The 20,326-nt window shown below is 39.2% G+C and overlaps 1 protein-coding gene across 5 annotated transcripts in view; it reads left to right on the forward strand.

Annotated features, from left to right (window-relative positions):
- LOC149186584 (uncharacterized) overlaps positions 1–19,670 on the forward strand; it is a 50,124-nt gene extending 30,454 nt beyond the window's left edge. For 3 of the 5 annotated variants that reach the window (XM_089411045.1, XM_089411048.1, XM_089411049.1), the window contains 4 exons: positions 17,830–17,939; positions 18,451–18,533; positions 19,110–19,241; positions 19,494–19,670. The gene's annotated coding sequence lies outside the window, so the exon portion shown is untranslated. The remainder of the gene's footprint in view (positions 1–17,829; positions 17,940–18,450; positions 18,534–19,109; positions 19,242–19,493) is intronic. The other 2 variants (XM_089411046.1, XM_089411047.1) reach the window with 2 other exon arrangements.
- Positions 19,671–20,326: the final 656 nt, after the last annotated feature.

The raw sequence follows: 20,326 nt of genomic DNA on the forward strand, positions 1-20,326 counted from the left end.
TGGCGAACTCTTCCTCCTATTCAATCTTTGCGGATGCAACCTTACTATCATGCTTCTCATCCTTGTCCTTTTTCTTTAAAGGACACTGGGATGCATAGTGGCCCATCTCACCACATCTGAAGCACTTCACCTTGGAGACGTCCTTCTTTCGTCTCTGTTGCCCCTGCTGTCCCTTCGATGCAAGGGTTGCGTTATCCTCCTCGACTTTGGGCTTTGACCCACTGCTGTTGTTGCTTCCGTCAAGTTTGACCTTGAGCAGGTCTCTCCTCAGCTCTTCTTGTTTCAGAGCTGCCTGCATCTCGTCCCAATTTGGCAATGCTGCTCTGCCCAAGATACTCTGGACAAAGACTTGCCATTCATCCGAGGCGAAATTTAGAGCCAGTCTCACTAACTCCGCATCTTGAGGTGTATGCCCCGCAACTGACAACTCATCACGGGTCTCCTTCAGTTTCTTAAGGAATGGATCCACACGTTCACCATTTTGCATGTGAACAGATCTCAACTTCTGTTCTAAGTACATCTTCTGCTGCTTGGAAGATCCCTGATACAAAGTGGCCAAGGCATCCCACATCTCCTTAGCAGTTCCTTTGCTAGCAATGTGGCACACCACGTGATCCTTGACTCCATCCAGGATCATTGTTTTAGCCTTTGACATCTCAGCCTTGTACTTCTTTAGCGGATATCCATCCGCAGGTTCAGCTACCACATTATCAACATATGTCTTGAAGGCATGCTTATCTAGAAGGAAAGACATTCTAGCCTTCTATATGGCATAGTTGGAAGCCTCGTGCAACCTGTCCTGATCCCTCAAGCCATTGGTTTCCATATCCTCCGAAAAATGTCAAACAACTCCCTCTTTCTCCTTATTGCGTAGCTTCTAGGCTGGCTTACGCACTCCCTGATGGAGCTGGTAAGCTGTTGCTCCTCTGCTGCTCAGCAAATGAGGAATACTGATTCCCTCAGCAAGAAATCACTGAGGAAGTATTTCCTCACTATGCGATCTGCTTCTTCCTTCTAACGACTTTTCTGCCTAGCACTCAGCGTGCAGAAAACTGCGTTCCTCTAGCTCTGCGTAGCTCCCTCTGCCTTGGCAAGTTTTCGATCTAAATGATTTACCTCTCTATCGTCTCACTCAGAGAGAGAAACCCACGAAAGTATAGCCCTCTTAGCTAGAACTACGCAATCCCTCAAGGGATTCGAACTGCTACTTGCTGCAGCAAGTTGGCACTTGCTTCAGAGCTAGATCTGCTATTCCATGTTTCACATCAACAACTTTGATATCGTGTGAAAATTCCTAGGATCTAACAATCTCATGAATCCTACTGCAACCAACTGGATCTACTTCACCTAGATTATAAATTACATTACAAGCTTATTTCATATTTCTTCTTGAAACATTGAAGTAAATTACTGAAGCAACCTACACCAAATGAAATATGATTCTGAAACATAGAAACTGAGCAAGGAAAATAGAAACACATAGGACACAGTTATTTTTGGACAATAGTCCCCGGAAAAACCCAATGCGGGAAAACCGGTGCAGCAACTCTGAGGGTTTGATTATTATGCAAGAGAAAATCTGAGTACAATTCTAGGATGCTCAACTGGCAATCCGATACCTTATCACATCTATGAGCATCTTCACCAAGTTGAAGATTGTGTACCTACACAACTTCAATAGCAAGTACAACCAAACCTATAGAAGCATGATGTTAGCCATATCAAAAACACAGAAGCATTTCAATTTTACTCATATAAGGGAAATATACTCTTCAACATCTTGCTAGGGACTTTGTTATACACCCTAGACTACTTCATAACAACATTCATTCCATCTAAGGTTTCAATGTGCCTTCCAAAGGAATGATATGCCTTACTACAACGTATAGCAAACCCTAGAAACAATTCAAAACACATATAGATTTACAAAGTGTCTAACAACCTTCCAAAATACATATGTTAGACATCTCACTAGGGATTTATACAAATCCTAGATTTCATACGAAAGAATCAATCAAAGTCAATCACAGCTTAGTCATTAACTTGACCAGTGTCCACTAGGGTTAGTTCCAACCCCTAGATTTTCAATCAACCATCAATCAGTCATTAACATGACCAAATACCACTAGGGTTAGCTCGCAAACCCTAGATTTCCGAGCAATCATCAGACTCAACCAAAAATTCAAATTTCAACAATTTCTCACACATCTCATATAGTTAACATTCATCAGAGATTTCTACTTTGACTAAGGTTTAACTCCAAAACCCTAGAATTCACAAATTCACCAAACTTTATACAAATCTCAAATCATCATATTCTAGAGATTTTACTTTCACTGAGGTTTAATTCCAAAACCTTAGAATTCCATTTTCACAATCTCAACAATCATTACATACATAGATCTCAGATTGTTACATTTCACACTAGAAAATGTCACCACTAGGATTTAACTGCTAAACCCTAGATTTTCAGATATCATCATCCTAGAATCTCAAACAAGGATTTCCATTAAATCCTAAAACTCATGATCATCAATGATTAGGTCAACACATATCTAGGAATTCATAACAATACATAAGCATATCATATGCCCAACAACATTAATACATCTTGACCTAGACCAAGTTCCAACCTAGGATTTCAACAAAAATAACATCATCATACAAATATATTTCATATCATGTGTTAGTCAAACCCAACTTCACAACAATATCAAATAAGAGTTAGAGACACTACCATTTTGATTACACTAGGGTTTTATCAGACAAACACACACATACCAAGAAAAACATTTCTAAGACAATGTAAAGGTCTTGCTTACATATTCTACCAAACCCTAATGAGCTAGGGTTCCAATGAATAACATACATTCCACCAAACCCTAATGTGCTAGGATTCCAATGTAGAACACAACAAACCCAACATTACCAAAACTTCAAAGGTTCCAGGATTTTAGACCTTATCACTCAACCCTAACAAGTTAGGATTTCCTGATCATATCAAAATCCAAAATATGACATCATCAATAAAACTTCAACTAGCATTTCACAATATCCCTAAGCAGCTTAGGATTTCAGACATTCACATTAGCATACCCTTCGGTTAGGGTTTTCCAGAACCTGTCTAGTGTTCTACATAGTCAATCAAGAATATGAGAGGGTGGGTCGATTTATCAAGAGACGAATCACCCAAACAAGAATCCCTGAGATTGAATACAACTAGTCATAACAAAGTTATTAATAGATCATCAAATGAATAATCCTTTCAATCAATGTATTCAAAGCATACATTTGAATCTTGACTAACCTTGTCTTGAGAGATCCTCCTTTCGGATGTTTTCTTGATCAAGACAACAGAGGGAGAAAGGTGATTAGTATTTAATATAATCAAAACTAAATGAGTACACGAACCCAAAACTGAAAAGACATGAGATACTTATCTTTAAGAGTTATTGGGAGCTCCCTCCAAAGCTTGAGGGAAACCTACAAACTTAAAGCAATACAAAAATGTATTTTCCAAAGATATGTTAAAAACCTATAAATTCTAATACATATAAAACAAGTCATATAAAGCAAATGACTTAATAGTGTAAGTCTCTAATGTTGGATTCTTCAAGTTTGACTTTCTTTGAGTCTCCTTCAACAAAGCAATACAAAAATGTCTTTTCCAAAGATATGTTAAAAACCTATAAATTCTAATACATATAAAACAAGTAATTTAAAGCAAATGACTTAAAGTGTAAGTCCCTAATGTCGGATTCTTTAGGTTTGACTTTTTTTGAGTCTCCTTCAGCAAAGTTGGCTTGATCTCTTCCTCTCTTCTTATTCCTTCGATTCTTGGGACAATCACTTTTGTAGTGACCTTTCTTATGACATTGATAGCACTCTATCTTAGACATGTCAACTTTCTTACTTGGTCCCTTCGATTTCTTTCCTTTATGATGAGCAACATAAGCATTTGATACTCCTTTAGGATTGGCAACCATTGAGATTCTTAATTCTTCTTGACTACATGTGGTCCATAATTCTTCAAAGGTGGGAGCTACCTTCCAACTGTTGAGACCTGAAGCAAATGCACCCCAAGAGGGTGGTAATCCTAATATAGCAGTGATCACCAATTCTTTTTCCAGGACAATCTCATCAATGGCCAAAATTGAAAAGATCATCCCTGAGTCTAGCTATCTTTACAAAGAATGTTGCCACAATATCTTCTTTAGTCATTTTCGTATTCCTCGGCTCATTCTTCAAACTTGCTACTTGACCAATGTTCTTAATAGTGAACAACTTCGACAAGGCTTCATACATCTCTTGAGCATGATTGATGTTAGCTATGAATGGGACAAGATTGTCTTTAATCCCTTCTACCATTGGAGTCATAACCACCGATTCTAAATCCCTGAATTTTGCTTTGTCGGCATCACTGGCATCTTCTGTAGGTTTCTTTACATTTCCTCTTACTAGATCCAGTACCCTGTTCTTCTCGAGGATTAGGTCAATCCTCTTCTTTCAGGGTCTAAAGTTGGATGCTCCTTCAAGTTTGTTCTCACCTTTGATTGAGTTAGACATCTTCCTTGAATATAATAGACTCTTTTCCTGAGATGGTGCATTGGTGCCTATGAATGGATATGCCTTTTTCTTCTTTCTTTACCAAAGCTCTGATACCATGTTGGAAAATCAGGTAGGCAGTAAAGATTTTCTTGATCTTGATAATACTTGTGATGTTTCTTATTATTATGATTCTTTATATCTTCTTTCTTTAGTTCATCAAGCAATTATCAAAAGAAACAACACATAAAACAATGGGCACATGCCAGGGCAAAACCCCCCTCGAGGGGAAAACCTAGTCAAAGTAATTCTTCCTTTCAATAGTATTCTTTGAGACTCTTTACCCTAGAACAAGACCAAGCCTCCAAAAGTTTGACCTCTTCCCAGCAACTTCGACTATGCAGCAACTAATAGCTTCTGACAGCATTCCAACTTGGAAGACTTCGATCTCCCAATCTAGAGCACGAAACAGAGAGAGACCACCACCAAAATTTCGATTTTCCTTGTCTCCTTAGACTCACCCAAACTCGCATTCACTTCGGCTTCCCGACAACAGACTTTCCCAACAACAAGAGAACTTCGCACTTCTGCCCAACAACAAGAGATTTTCGCACTTCTGCCCAGTAAAGAGAATTCGAACTTGATGAGAAGTGATGCTCCAAATGAATTCAATGTCCTTCCTTTTATAGGCTTCTTGTGGGGTCGAATAGGGTCTTAGGCCGACTTGATCTTCCCTTAGGCCGACATGGTGTGGAGGTTCCATAATTCATATTTGACTCAATACTAAACCTTTTTACATGATTCAAAAGCCCAAGAAGGGTCTCTTTAAATGTACAATAATTCTATAAACTCAGAATAAATCCTAGAAGTCCTCAATGGGGACTTTAACCTAAAACATGGTGACCCAAGCATGAAACCCATGCCTTAAAAAGTCACAATAATAATAATAAAAATTCTTTTCATTATTCTTTTGACAAGTACATTACATAATGACTCAAGTATATTATTGAAGATCGAACATAGTTACTTTTTCCAATAGCTTTTGGTTTTAATGGTGGAAGACGAAGGTTCTCCCACAATCTTACCTGCCTTTAATATGTCCTCGCGTCTCTTTCTTTTAATGGCCGGAGAGCTAGGGTTTCCTGTTGTACCAAAACCTCCAAAGAACAAAAAATGGTCCTAGGTCCTATTCAATTTCTTCAAATGGTCTACTACTAACAACTTAATTAAGCCCTTATGATATACAACAGACTTGGGCTTATTTTGGACCTTGGCTGACATCTTTTTTAAACTATTTAACAAGAAGAAGGGCACATTGATGTGAATTTGACCAAAGAGGTGTGCTAAGAATAGGAAATGGAACATACCAAGTCTATGGTAACACCCTTCACAAGTAAAATATTTTTGGATGATGATCAACATTTCATGCCACTCCTTTTTTAACCAAGTCCTTTGTATATCTGACCAGCACGACTCATTTTTATGTTCGTCATTAAGGAAAGAAGGAATGTCAATGCTAGCGAGGGTTTTGTTCTTGAAACAACGTTCTTCAATCAGTATACCAGTTTCCTTTGAAATACTCTGCTCTGTGACTGAGAACGAAATGTCAGCGATTCTGACATTTTCACCATTGAAACTTTCAACAAATGCCTGTGCCACACCATTGTGATACCCATCGTAGTGGAAACAAAACTACTCCCAACCGGGCTGTCGAAATTGTTCCTGGAGTTCTGGGGCGACCTCGAGAATCTCAGGGACTTCCAGTTCTCCTCTTTGCATGCGTCCGCTCTTCCCCATTATTCTCAACAACTGCCCACAAAATCTACAACCGATACTAAAACCATGACACTGATCTTTGAAACTAATTGGATGCAATGAACTCGTCCAGTGTAATGAAAACTAATCTGCAGGTTATTCAGTGACAAGATATCGATTACATCGTTATTATTACTCTGTCAATCAACTGTAAGGAACTAATGATGAGTAAACAATGTTTTTACCATGAATTGATTGCTATCACATATTGATCAGATATCATTGACGTTGGATTTGTCAGCGCCAGTTGTCGGCACACAAATGGCCATATACCACAATAGTTTTGTCAGTGCTCGTTTATTTGCAATCCCTCTCTTTCGCTAATATTTGATTTGTCAGCACTTGTCTTACAATTTTTTGAAATAGCGTTGACAAAATAAATGTTAGTGCGACCAAACTGTTCATAAAAGTTTTTTTTGAAATGTCTTAACCCTTAACTAAAATTGTGATAACACCTATGCCATAGTTCAAAAGAACTCACAACAAAGTAAACTAGGGCTTGAGCGAGAGGTGTATACAGTCTATGTAATGTCCCCTCACGAATCCCAATAACCCTAGAAATTAGTCAGTTACGACTACCTCTCATGGAAATGGTCATACATGAATGACTTACTTAACGCAGTTGAATCCCAAAATGATATCTAATATAATGCACTGCGTAAACCCCCATACTTAAATTCAAAAAGAGTCAAGGGATCTCTACTTGAATGGTTCATGAGGCACAATACTTGCTAAGGTTTTGCAAATGGGGTAGCAAGCTAAGTGGGCTTGATTGTGGGGAAAACTCCACAGTTAAGCGCGCTTGAGCCAGAGGAGTTCTGGGATGGGTGACCTCCTGGGAAGTCCTGGTTACTGGGTGCAAGCCCCGGAAGTGATGATTGATGCTATGTGATTCATTTCACTAGTTTCAATCCCACTTCTTCACCCCTGTGAGCATCACCCGATGCAATGAGTGCTAAGTGAACTATTCAAAAATCATGAGAAATTAGTCAGTTACGACTACCTCTCATGGAAATGGTCATACATGAATGACTTACTTAACGCAGTTGAATCCCAAAATGATATCTAACCCTAGCATGATCAATACTAGAGTCCTTACCCCAAACCAAAACCTTGCGATCAACAAAAGCAATTCAATCACTCTTATCTTCTAGACAAGACATAGAAAGTATGTTTTTTTCAAACCTGGAACATGTAGAATGTTGTTGAAGTGAATACTTCCACCAAATTCGAGCTCCAACGAAGTAGATCCAATCCCTTTCACTAGATAACTTTCTTGTCTCCAAGTTTTATTGAATGAGAAGAGGTTCCTTTTGAAAAAGTCTTGAGTTGGCTACATTCCCCTGTTATAGATCTGGAAGCACCATTGTCAACAACCCATACATTCTCATCCTTGAAAGTCCCAGACAAAGCGGAAAATAAACTTCCATCCATTACTTCTAGCTTGGAAATGATCTTCAAGATGTAACCCTTGATGGATGTAGCGAGATTTCTAAGAAGCTTGAAACCCTTCTTCATAACCCTTGCCATAGTGCCAACTAGGATGTGATCTTCAGTCTCCTTCTTGCACCTTAGCTTTGATACCATGTTGGAAAATCAATAAACTTGTAGATCATAAATGATTTTCTTGAACTTGATAATTATTTGCGATGTTAGTTGGCCTTTTATTACTTCTTTAGTTCTTGTTCATCAAGCAATTACCAAAACAATGAAGATCACAAAGAGACAAAGTACACAAGATATAGGCTCCAAGCCAGGGCAAAACCCCTCCAAGGGGAAAACCTAGAAAGAAAGCTTCTCTTCTTATAGAATCTTCTTACAATGAGACTTCCAAGACCCAAAGACCAAAGCCTAGAATCCTCCCAAGCACCAAGTCAGCCCCCCCAACAAGATCTCTCCAAGGCAGCTTCAAGACTTCGACCTTCTGCAGCTTCGCTCTAGAATTTTGGCCCTGCAACTTCTCCTCAGAATTTCAGCCCTGTAATTTCAGCCTCTTGCAACTGCAAGCTACATAAAAACCCTAGTAGCTTCACATGTGTGGATAGAAAAGAGATAAACCCAAGAGACTTCGCTTTCTTCTTCCTTCCTTCGTCCTTCCAACTCTTTCTTCTCCTTCGCTATTGCAAATCGAACTTGTCTTGGATATATCTCTCAAATGAGTCGAGCTCCTTTTATTTATAGCCTTCTTGAGGGGTCGAATAGCCCTCCTTTAGGCTAACTTCTCCTTGAATGGGACTGACTCGGTCTTGGAGGAATAAATGGCTTTTTCTTGACAATTTTTTTTTCTTTGTTACAATGAGTCCAAATGGGACTATAATACATGACATAAATTCTTCTTTTTCTTAGAAAGACCTAGAAAGACCTAGAAGCACGAAGAACATGCTTTTGACCTAGACTTGAGCATGAAACCCATGCTTTAAATAAAATAAATTTCTTTTCTTTCTTTATACAAAATATTAAATGTCCAACATATCCAACCCCACAAGCTATAGTCAGTGATAAAGGGGGAAACCCATTATCCAATGTTTTGGGGCAACATTGGGAAAATTTAGGGTAATTGGGGCAAAGCTTGTGGAAGAAGCCAGAATTGGGGTTTTGGCGGGAAACTTGAAACCCCTCACAGTAAAATAAGGAGAAGAGCCCCCATAAGGGATCTATAAATAAAAACGAGGAGAAATCATTTTCTCATCATTAATTGTTTGGATATCTCTATTTCGTGATCTGAGGTTTTGAGGGTTTTATGATCCTTTCTTCTTTTGATTAGTTTCAGTGGTGATGATCCCACCCTAGCTAATTCTCTCTCTCTCTAAAACTATTTGGCATAATTCTCTGAGGTATTTTCTTCATATGGTTGTGGCAAGCAAGAAGAGTTCCGTGGATTAATTAGGAGGCTATTTGAGCAATATTATCTATCTACGACAAACCAAGTGTTTTGGAGAAGGGCATTTATGTGGCTTTGATTGGGCAATCCGGGGTTTCTTTGTGACTGCGTTGAAATGTGAAGTCCACAATCGGAGTAGCAAGGGCTACCACTCCAAAAGTAGGTTGAAATTCTGATTTAGATTCACGACTAACCTTGAAGGGGATTATTTGAGGTAACAAAGTTCTATGTGGGTTAAACCTTGGCAACAAAACCTTCCAAGCTAGAGTTGAAGTCATTCCAGGATACCGGGTCACTCATCCATGTATTGGCCAACATATTCTAGGAGCTCGCAGTTTGATTAAGGGCAGACGAGAGTAGCAGAGGTCATCCCGTGCATTCTGTAGGGCAGTGACACCCTTTATTGAGCTACATAGGGATGGTTAAGTAGAATTACGGTCTTACTAAACAAATCTAGGGTAGTGGACCCCTCGAGTTGTCATCCCAGACCCTTTGAATGACTTCTGTTGGCAACGCAAAAGGATCCTTTAGACAGATTTAGGACTACAAGTGAATCATAGGAGGCAACAAATCTCATCCAAGATTCATAATGGCACGTCCAGGCAGTAATCTAAGTACAATAGCAAGTTGAAGATTAGTTGAGTTAGCGGATCTCCTCCTTCAGTCCAGTGGGAGTCACTTTAGGGCTACTAACTAAGATTTGAATACTCACTAGGGTAGTAGCTTCATCTCCCAAAAATTTGTTGAGGGAAACAAGTCAAGTTGTTGCGGCAATTCAGTTAGCAACAAGTGACAAGGAGGCAGCTAGTTGGCTAATTTCTAAGGTTGATTACAAGGTCAGGACAAGATTAGTAGGCCAGTAGGATTGTTAACAATTTAGCAGTTGTTGTGTACCTCTATTGTAGTGTGAAACTTTAAGGATTGTGGATTAAACACTATATGTATGGAGGACTGGTTTTATGTTTATGAATTGTGGATGGTATGAAATATAATCTTTGGCATACCATTGTTCATAATTGTTCAGTGCTATAACTACATTAGGAAGTAAACCTACGAGGGTTACAAACTGATGTATCTTGTTGATGTTACTTATCTATTCATTGTTGCATCTTAATTGTCATTGGGAAAAGTTTTAAAGGATACTGTCTTATTAGTGCAATATATCCTTATGCTCTTGATAACCCAAAGGGGAAAATTTCTCTAGGCACATTATAGTGGTATGAGAGCTATGGATTTTGGAAACTTGTGAGAATATGAGCCTTGCGCGCTTCCAGAAGATAGGATTAACTTTACAATTAGGAGGAAAAAGGTTATCCATAGGAAAAAGGTGAACATGATCCCACTAAACTCTTGAATGTGCTAATTCAAGGGCAACAAAAAATATCCCAATTGTTAGCACAGGGGTAGCAACAAATAACCTAAGGACAATAGCAAATGATGTAATTTTTTGCCTAGGTCATGAGAAATCTAAACAACATAAGTGACAATGTTGCTAATGGATTGAATGTTGGTAACATGACTTCTGTTGAAGGGAGCAACAACCATAATCCCGTTTCTTTAAATATCTTTGCACAATCTAATGCAGGGACAACCAATGGAAGGAATCATAGACCCTTCCCTAATTTTTAGATGGTCCAATAACTACAACCCAAGGAGCAACAAAACAAAATGGAAATTTTGATGAATACTTTCAGGAGCATGCAACACTAGGGGAAAATGTACGAGCATCCATGACATTTCAAGAGTTTAGCAATATCAAATACAACAATAGACCTAGGGAACAACAAAATCATGATTTGATGGGTAAGGTGGGTAAACTGGTCATTCCCTCTTTCGATGGATCATCCAAGTGCTCAACAAGGGCTCGGGTGCAAAAGTTGGACACCTACTTCCAACTTAATCTAATCCCGCATAAGATCCAATGCATCTCCTTGCCTTCTAGTACAACAAATCATTAGAATAATTGAGTAAAAGAGCTTACAAATCATGGAAAACAAATGGACACTTCATAGTGGCATGTACATGTGTCTCCAAGCTCAATAAAAGGATTAACCAAGGACCCTATTAGGTGGTTTCAACCTTTAAAGGGGGTAACATGTCCATGGTACATCCATCAAGTGGTAGTTGGCTTGTGATATAATGATGGAATGGAGTGGGGATCAGGGGAAGGCTCCAAGCCACATGCCACAGTACAAGGGTAGCTATAATAGGGGAAGCCCACGCTTGGGTATATGAGTGTAGGAGGGAGCAATCGTGGTACATGAGTTACTTCAACCTTTGTTTTTCCACCCTTCTTCATATGCCTTTTGCCTTTGATTGATTTTGTTTCATAACTGCTCAGGGCTCCAAGGGTTGAGAGCATGATGCATAGGGTATAGTTGTGGATACCCCCTTAAGGTGGGGAAATTCATTGCCCACCAGGAGTTGGGACGATCATAGGTTCCTTAATGATGGAGAGGGCTCATATAGGGCCCATAGGAACTAGGGTGATGGCCATAGATAAGGGGTAGGGTTCATGTTGGCTGTTGCTAACGTGCTAAATTTGTATCTTCGATCATCTTTTGCATTTTATGGTACATTTCTTGTTGAGAGTGGCTGACCCAGCAGACAAATGTGGACCCAGATGGGGAAAATGATGAATAGGGTTGTAATGAGCGGAGAGGAGTAATGTATATGGTATTGGGAAGCAGGATCACGCAACCAAAAGTGGGGTTTCCCATGTAGTGCCCTCCCTAAAGCTTAGTAGCCAATAAAGGATAAAGGAGATCCTACGAGACTAGGATACAAGGTTAACCATCAAATTGGGCAGAGGAGACAAGAGTACAAACCTAGTCCACTCTTTCTTCTGAATCCCCTCACTAATCCATGCCCAAAGTGTCGATGATAAGCTAAAAAAAATACCCAACTACACAATGAAAAACCATACCTTTGGAGTTGGAAGGCCCACCTTCAAACATACGAACATAACAAATGGGCGAGGGACCACATGGTTGGCTTAGGTGGCAGAGAAAATGGCACGTCGAGCTATCTGGTGGTTTGCAATGGGCTGCTGGCTGAGGACCCATCCAAGAGAAAAAAAATTCTCCTATGGATATCACCCACAAAGTGGTAGGTAACAATACCTAAGCATGAAGATGTGATTTGTATAGCAGCCTGTATGGTTGCAAACCCTAGGCCATTAGGTAGCAGCCTACAAAATTATGAGTTGGGTATAAAATGCAAGAAGAATTTTGGCATTGATATATGCATGCTCGCAACAATCACCAAAGATTGAAGAGCCCATCTCCTAGTAGAGTACTCCAAAAGTAAGTTTTCTTATGAATTTATGGATGGCCTCCTCCAAGATGATAGGTAAAGGGTAGAAGACAAGATCATTTTCTATAAAGACCAGATATATTTTGTCCGAGTCTACACTCAGGGAGAGGTTCTGTAGGATCGCACATGGCAGATCGGCTGAAGTTACGCATGGGCATTGGTTGGAGCCCCGTCTTTAATTCAGAGTATGCACGATTTTGAATATGGAGCAAGAATTTTGTGGAAGCATGTTGGAGACTGGTGAGAATGTCCACAAAGGAAATAAAACTGCAAAAGCATTTTTTCCTGTAGATCTTATGGAACAGAGATTAGGAGAGTGGTCCATTGATGGCAGTCCTACGAAGGGAGAGAGCACAGGACATATTGATTGTAAGAGACATCTTAAAGATCATATGAAAAGGTACGGTGGTGGACCAATATTATCAAGAAAATCGGTTGCTGCAGGTAATTTCCTAAATAATGTAGCAGTAGAGGTATACCCATTCTGGCCACTTTTGGTAATAGCACCAGAAGAGAAACAATTCACTCTTAGAATGAGCAGAAAGGACACTTTAGGTGAACTTTATAAGAGGGCATGTGAGCTACCCAAACTCATGATCTAAAAAAGTTAATAGTTGGAATTATAAGGGGAGGACAAGATGCAATCTTTTGGTATACTGTGGAGATCTAACTCTCGAGGAAACTGTTGAAGTTTCTAAGTTTACTTAGTTTAGAAACCCTTCATGCACTTTTTCTGATTTATTCCTACCTACTTGTTATTTTTCTTTAACAAGTTATTTACAAAGTAAATACTGAAAATAAACACCAGTGCATGCTCAACATATTACAGATCAACAACTAAAAGAAACAAGAACAAACACACCACATGACACCATTATTTTTGGACCAATGTTCCCGGAAAAACCCAATGTGGGAAAATCGGTGCAACTATTTGAGGGTTTCTTATTAAGCAATATCAGAGTACAATCTGGGTGCCAAAACTGGCCTACCCAACAGAGAATTTCTTTAGCAGCTATACCTCATAGTTTGAGAGAAATCCACTGCCTGAAACCCCGAAAAACCCTTCCGGCAGCTCTTCAGCACAAAACTGCTCCTGTAACCTCAACGTCTACCCAATTTGGACTGCGTGAGCCGCTCTCTGTCTCACGCTGGCTTTGCGTCAGCCCCAGGAGGCCCTACGTCAGCTCTGGGAGCCTCTGCATCAGCTACGCTGGCCCCTCTGGTGCTCTGCGCAACACTTGGCTGCCTCTGTGTGGCCCTGCGTGAGCCCTTGCTGGCTCTGCGTCACCCTCTTTGGCTGCTGCACTGCTCTTCCGACACAATCTCTGCCTTCTCTGTTCCTCTGTACTCAATGCCCCCCAGCTGCTTTCCCGATCACTGATTCTATCTCTCTTAGCAAACCCTGCTTTAGAGAATAGAATGACTGATTATCTAGTGTACTCTCCAAGTGACCCTCAAGCCTCCTCTTATACTTTTTCTGTTAACATCTCAACGGCCGAGATTAAGTCCCTAATCAACGGCTAAGATTAGATCTGGCTTGATCCATGTCTTTTGGACCACTCTAACACAGATTCATATTAATACACATTAATATTTTATTTTCCCTAAGTTTAGACTTAGGGACTCCATTAAAAATATTAATTATTTTAATATCTCCTGATTTGTTTAGAATCTGCCCAAACCCTTTCTGGGTATTGGAGATCTCATGTGCCCCAACCTCTCCACCAAATTTCGTGGTTAGAGCACATCCGGTGTTACCCCAAATCAATAGAAACTAAAGTAGAGATGGGTCAAGAAATTCCGCTGGAAGTTGATAGAATATCTTCTTATAACAGTGGAAAAACTCTGAACTCAGGGAGCGGAACCAATGTGCCAGAACATTTGATACCAAATACAGTAATAAAACGTCACCATTCACTCCACTGGTGAAACTGATATGCTAATGTTAATTTTGTGGCAAACAGGAAAACGTTGCAGGTCATCTGTAATGCAAGAAAATGGCACTGCCACATTGCCAGCAACACCTCAAAGGGCATGCATCTATGCACACAAGAATAAATCAAGTTTTTCACCCATAGAACTGGGTAATTTTGTGGGATTAAAAGGATTTCAGAACCTTGGTAATACTTGTTATATGGACAGTGCTCTTCAATGTGTGGACCACATCCCTGAGCTAGTCAAGTTTTCTCTTGGAAATTATAAAGAACATATAAACAGTCCTGGATTTAAATTTGCACCACATTCATTTAAACATGCATTTGGTGTTTTAAAGCGCAACATTGCAGGTTATTGTCAAGAGGATGTACAAGGGTTCCTAGTTGTGTTGTTGAATGGGCTACATGAAGATCTAAATCATGTGAAAAACAAGCTTTATAGAGAGATTGATGATGACAATGAATGCCCAGATGAGACATTAGCAGATACATATCATGCACACCATACAGCATGGGAAGATTTCATCATTCAAGATCTGTTTGGAGGACAAATTGTGCAGCACCCGAACTTGAAATTGCTTGAGGACAAGCAATGTTGGGAAGGGGGGACTGTAATGTTCCCTTCTAATTAACTGCCCAAGGGAGGATGAAGTAGCCTATCCAACCCCATAGGCTATAGTCAATGATAAAGGGGGCAAACTATTATCCAATGTTTTGGGGCACATTGGGTAAATTTGGGGTAATTGGGCCAAAGTTTGTGGAAGAAGCCAGAATTGGGGCTATGTGGAGGGAAACTTGTAACCCCTCACACGAAAATAAGGAGAAGAGCCCCCATAAGGAATCTATAAATAAAAAATAGGGGAAATCATTTTCTTATCTTTGATTGGTTGGATATCTCTGTTTTGTGAGCTGAGGCTCTGAGGGATTTAAAACCCCTTCTTCTTTTGATTAGTTTCGGTGGTGATGATCCCACCATAGCTAATCTTCTCTCTTTCTCTTAAACTGTCTGGCATAGTTCTCTGAGGTATTTTCTTCATCTGGTTGTGGCAAGCAAGAAGAGTTCTGTGGATTAATTAGGAGGCTGTCTGAGGTATATCATCTATCTGTGGCAAACCAAGGGTTTTGGAGAAGGGCATTTCTGTGGCTCTGACTGGGAAATCTGGGGTTACTTTGTGACTGTGTTGAAGTGTGAAGTTCACCACAAGAGGAGCGAGGGCTACCACTCCCAATGTAGACCAAAATTCTGATTTAGATCTGCGGCTAACCGAGGGGGATTATCTGAGGTAACGAAGTTATCTGCCGGTTAAACCTTGGCAGCAGAACCTTCCAAGCCCAAGTTGAAGTCACTCCAGGATAGCAGGTCACTCATCCACATACCAGTCAACCTATTTTGAGGACCTGCAGTTTGATTGAGGGCAGACGAGAGTAGCAAAGGTCATACTGTGCCTTTTGTAGGGCAGCAGCACCCTTTATTGAACTACAGAGGGATGGTTAAGTAGAATTAAGGGCTTACTAAACAGATCTAGGGCAGTGGACCCTTCCCGCTGTCATCCCATACCCTCTGAATGACTTCTGTTGGCAGCAAAAGGAGCCTTTAGATGGAGTTTGGACTATGGATGAATCACAGGATGCAGCAAATCTCGTCCAAGATTCACAGGGGCACGTCCAGGCAGTAATCGAAGCACAGCAGCAGGTTGAAGATTAGTTGAGTTAGCGTATCCCCTTCTTCAGTCCAGTGGGAGCCACTTTAGTGCTGCTAAGTAACATCTGAATACTCACTGGGGTAGCAGCCTCATCTTCCAAAATTCTGTTGAGGGCAACATGTCAAGCTGTGGCAGCAATTCAGTCAGCAACAAGTGACAGCAAGGAGGTAGCCAGTTGGCTAATTTCTGAGGCTGATTATAAGGTCAGCACAAGATTAGTAGGCCAGTAGGATTGTTAGCAATTTAGCAGCTTTTGTGTACCTCTCTTGTAGTGCGAAACTTGAAGGATTGTGCATTAAACCCTGTATGTATGGAGGACTGGTTTTATGTTTATGAATTGTGGATGTTATATACTATAAAATACAATCTCTCTCATACTGTTGTTTGTAATTGTTCAGTGCTATAACTACATTAAGAAATAAACCTATGAGGGTGACAAACTGATGTATCTTGTCAATGTTACTTATCTGTTCATTTTTGCATCTTAATTGTCATTGGGAAAAGTTGTAAAGGATACTGTGTTATTAGTGCAATATATCCTTATGCTCGTGATAAACCAAGGGCAAAAATTCCCTAGGGACATTACAACACCATCCACATTTAATAGAAGCAAGTGATGGTCCCCAGATTTGATGGGATTTCTTGGAAGCAGGATTTTATGGAACAATTTCCCTCCCTGACACTATGCACTGCCTAACTGGTCTCCTGTTGTGTTATGGTGGCTGGTATCCTCCACCCTATCTGGTAAATCTGGTGCAGAGCATGTCAATCAGTGACACCATTTAAATTTTATATAACTGTGTCAGATTTCCTGGTAGTTTGTTTTTGGGGTGGAATCTTCGTCTTAGTGGGATAAGCATGTAAATTAATCTCAGCTCTTTCCTTGAATATTTGTTAATCGATTAAACATATCCTATTATTATAGGGGCTGGAATATGACACATTTTTAGCTTTGGAATAGGAGTATTGGTTAGGTGCTTTGTAGTCTGCTTGATAGGCCTAGTATTCTGTTGTACTTGCTCATGTATTTGAATGCTATGTCGTGAATCTCGTTCAAAAGCTAATATATGTCAATGAGTTACATGCCATTTATAATAATTTCCTACCAATTTCAACTTTCTCCATAGTTTGTTTTTTGTGTAGAATCTTCTTCTTAGTGAGATAAGCATGTAAGCTAATCTCATCTCTTTCCTTGAATATTTGTCCATTGCTTGAGCATATGATATCATTTCAGGGGCCTGAATCTGAGATGCAAGTTTCCTTTTAGCTTCTAACCTTCTAGGCATAGGTGTATTTTCTTGGGGGATTTTTGCTCAAACATGAGGTAGTGAGAATATGCATTTGTAGTTTGTAAGATATAACCAACTTTCTGATCATTGTTCTACATGGGGATGGTAGGAAGGTGATAGCAAACTTCGAGGGAAGTTTGCCTAGCAGGTTCAAAGTTCAAACAGCTTCCATTAGATAGACATTTTGGTATCAACAATGTGAAGAAAGTAATGCATCATGGGATTGTAATTTCCTACATGTTTTTTGTTATTGTTTTTTGACTTACAAGCATTAGCCATGATATTGCTAGAAAATTTAAATAGGAATTGACTATGTGCTATTTGTGTTTGTATATGGATTTTGTTAGAAGCAGATGGTTATCAGCCGTATCTTATATCCCCAGAAAAGGGATCAAGGGCCCTTATAAAAGGAGTTCCGGAGCTACTAAAACAGCCTCCACATCTTTGTGTTGAAAAGGTGATATTCACCTCTTGTTTGAGTTCATCAAAGATTTCAGTTATTTATAAAAATTCACTGCTGCATCACATCGATACAGAAATAGTTGATGCTATAATTGACCATCATAGCTGTAAAACACTGGTCAGTGTTTTACAAGAGTTCTACTATTCAGAAGCTCAAAAACACAAACTGTAACACAAACTGTTAATCTGGTTCAAAAAGCTCTATTTAGGTGCATGTGATGATTCTTATGCAACCCTATTGATTGTGGTTTTCTTTTTTGCACACAATAACTTGACTACAAGAGGCTATCAAACATATAAGGTTTCTTTGTGTATGTGAATGTATATTGATTTTTTTTGCACAAAAGGTAATTTTGCCAAGCATTTCAGTGTGTTAAAATTGGAGGATTATTTAAAGCTTGAACATATTTTTGGCATCTTTTGGAGCTTTTATAGCAGATTTGGCATTATGTAGTATTCTTTGAGCAAAATGTTAATATGAACACTTGGAATTGCCTGTTGAATAGGTGCACCGTGTATTCATTGACATAGTATCCACTATTGCATCTGCCACTCCAGGCCTTGGAAGATGTCCTCCTTTAAAAGAGAGGTAAGTAAAACTTGTTTGAAGCAATTTCAATGTTATCTTGTAGTAATTTATTGGCATTGTTGATTTTAGTGTAAGCATGCCTACATTTTTGAGATGAGAGATTTGTATACAGAATCATGGTAACATTATTTGAAAAGTTTGTATTCTTGTAAAATGCACTCAATCTGAAAATTTTGAGAATGGATCATTTTGTGAAAATTTTAATTCATTCCATACAAACATTTGTCTTGGTTGTTGCTTCTATTTCTGCTCAACTTCGCTTTGACACAGGTTGCTCAAAGAATTACTGCTCATTTGTTGGGTCACATCCTATATGCTGGACAGTGTCTCAAGTCTTTAAGTTCATGGTGGAAATGCCAGAATTTCATTCATTTCTATTTTCAAAAGTTTTTGGAATGGACAATGAATCAAGATGCATTTTTTATTTGCCATAGGAAAAATTGATATTCGATTTTTTGCTTTGTTTGTTTTTGTTTAAGTCAACGAGGCTATTGTTGAATGCATTTTCCAAATTTGAAAATTACTTTCTTTTATTATTATATTCGATAACATGTGGATATTGTTTTTCTGAAACAGATTGTTGGAATTACTCCTGCTTTGTATGATTTTTAGAGTTGAGGCTATACAATGGCGGTTTACCTTGTTGACATGGAATCAACTTTTGTTTCTCTTGTGTCTCCAACACTTGATTCACCTTCTCCGAAAGAGGTAATTGGTTAACTGAATGGAAAAGTAATAGATATTACTGTGCACACTGCATAGGAATATAACTTTTTCACATTATAATAAAGGGAGGATATTTCTCATTTTCCATTTTCCCATCTTTTTTTTCCGAGGTTTCTTTCAGATACAGTGAATCTATTCACAAGGGTATTTGGATTCCTATTCGTTTATATGTGTTATCAAATTCATTTTGGAACTAATGCTCACATGCCACCCTCTTTTTCTTTTCGTGTGCAGAATTTTCATTGTAATTCATCAATCTTCCAGGCATGGGGAAGAGTTACCAAATTGAAGAGCTGTTGAAAGTGTCTGATAGTTCTGTAGCCTTGTGCATGTTTGACAATTGGATTTAGTTGATTGGTATTGCATTTTTTGATAGCTGGTAGGCATTTTTAATTAACATTATTGAAACCAGATGGTCCAGACTGGTTCACCCTTTGTGGGGTCCAAACAGGTTTCTGAACCAAAGCAGTTGGCTGATTATGGACTTCTTTGGGCTGCTTCCGAGCCAAGCTACCCTCATTTGTCCCTCATCCTGCTAGTTCGTCAACACAGTTTTCTTTTCAGTTTTGGTCCAGTCCCAGTCTGACCCTTGATCAGTTCTGGTCTGGGTTTGGCCTGACCCTCAGCTGTTTCTAGTTCCAATTCTGATAACATTGTAACCAATATAAGCTTGAGTGGCTTGGTTAGTGGTCTTTTCTTGGAATTCAATTCTTATGGTTAGATTTGATAGTATTGAGAAACCAAGTGTAGTGGAATTAGGCTTAATTTCTCTACTTGATAATTACTTGTGAATGTTTAGATTTCTTCTTTATAATTTGTTATGTCTTCTTCATCAAACAATTATTCAAAATGTTCAATCTTCTAGGAAAATAAAGAGAAAAGAGATACCAAAATTAGGCTGCTAGCCAGGGCAAAACCACACAAGTGGAAAACCCAACAATTCTTCTTATAGAATCAGATCAAAGTGAGATATCCAAGACCAAAACCCAGACCAAGACCAAAGCTGCCACCAGAATCTCCAAGTCTAGCCTGTTGAGAAATCAATGGTAGTAGTAATTAGGGTTTGA

The sequence above is a fragment of the Pinus tabuliformis genome, chromosome 3_1, assembly GCF_031772625.1.
Source record: "Pinus tabuliformis cultivar Carrire ecotype Pingquan chromosome 3_1, CPIR1, whole genome shotgun sequence".
Lineage (NCBI taxonomy): Eukaryota > Viridiplantae > Streptophyta > Pinopsida > Pinales > Pinaceae > Pinus > Pinus tabuliformis.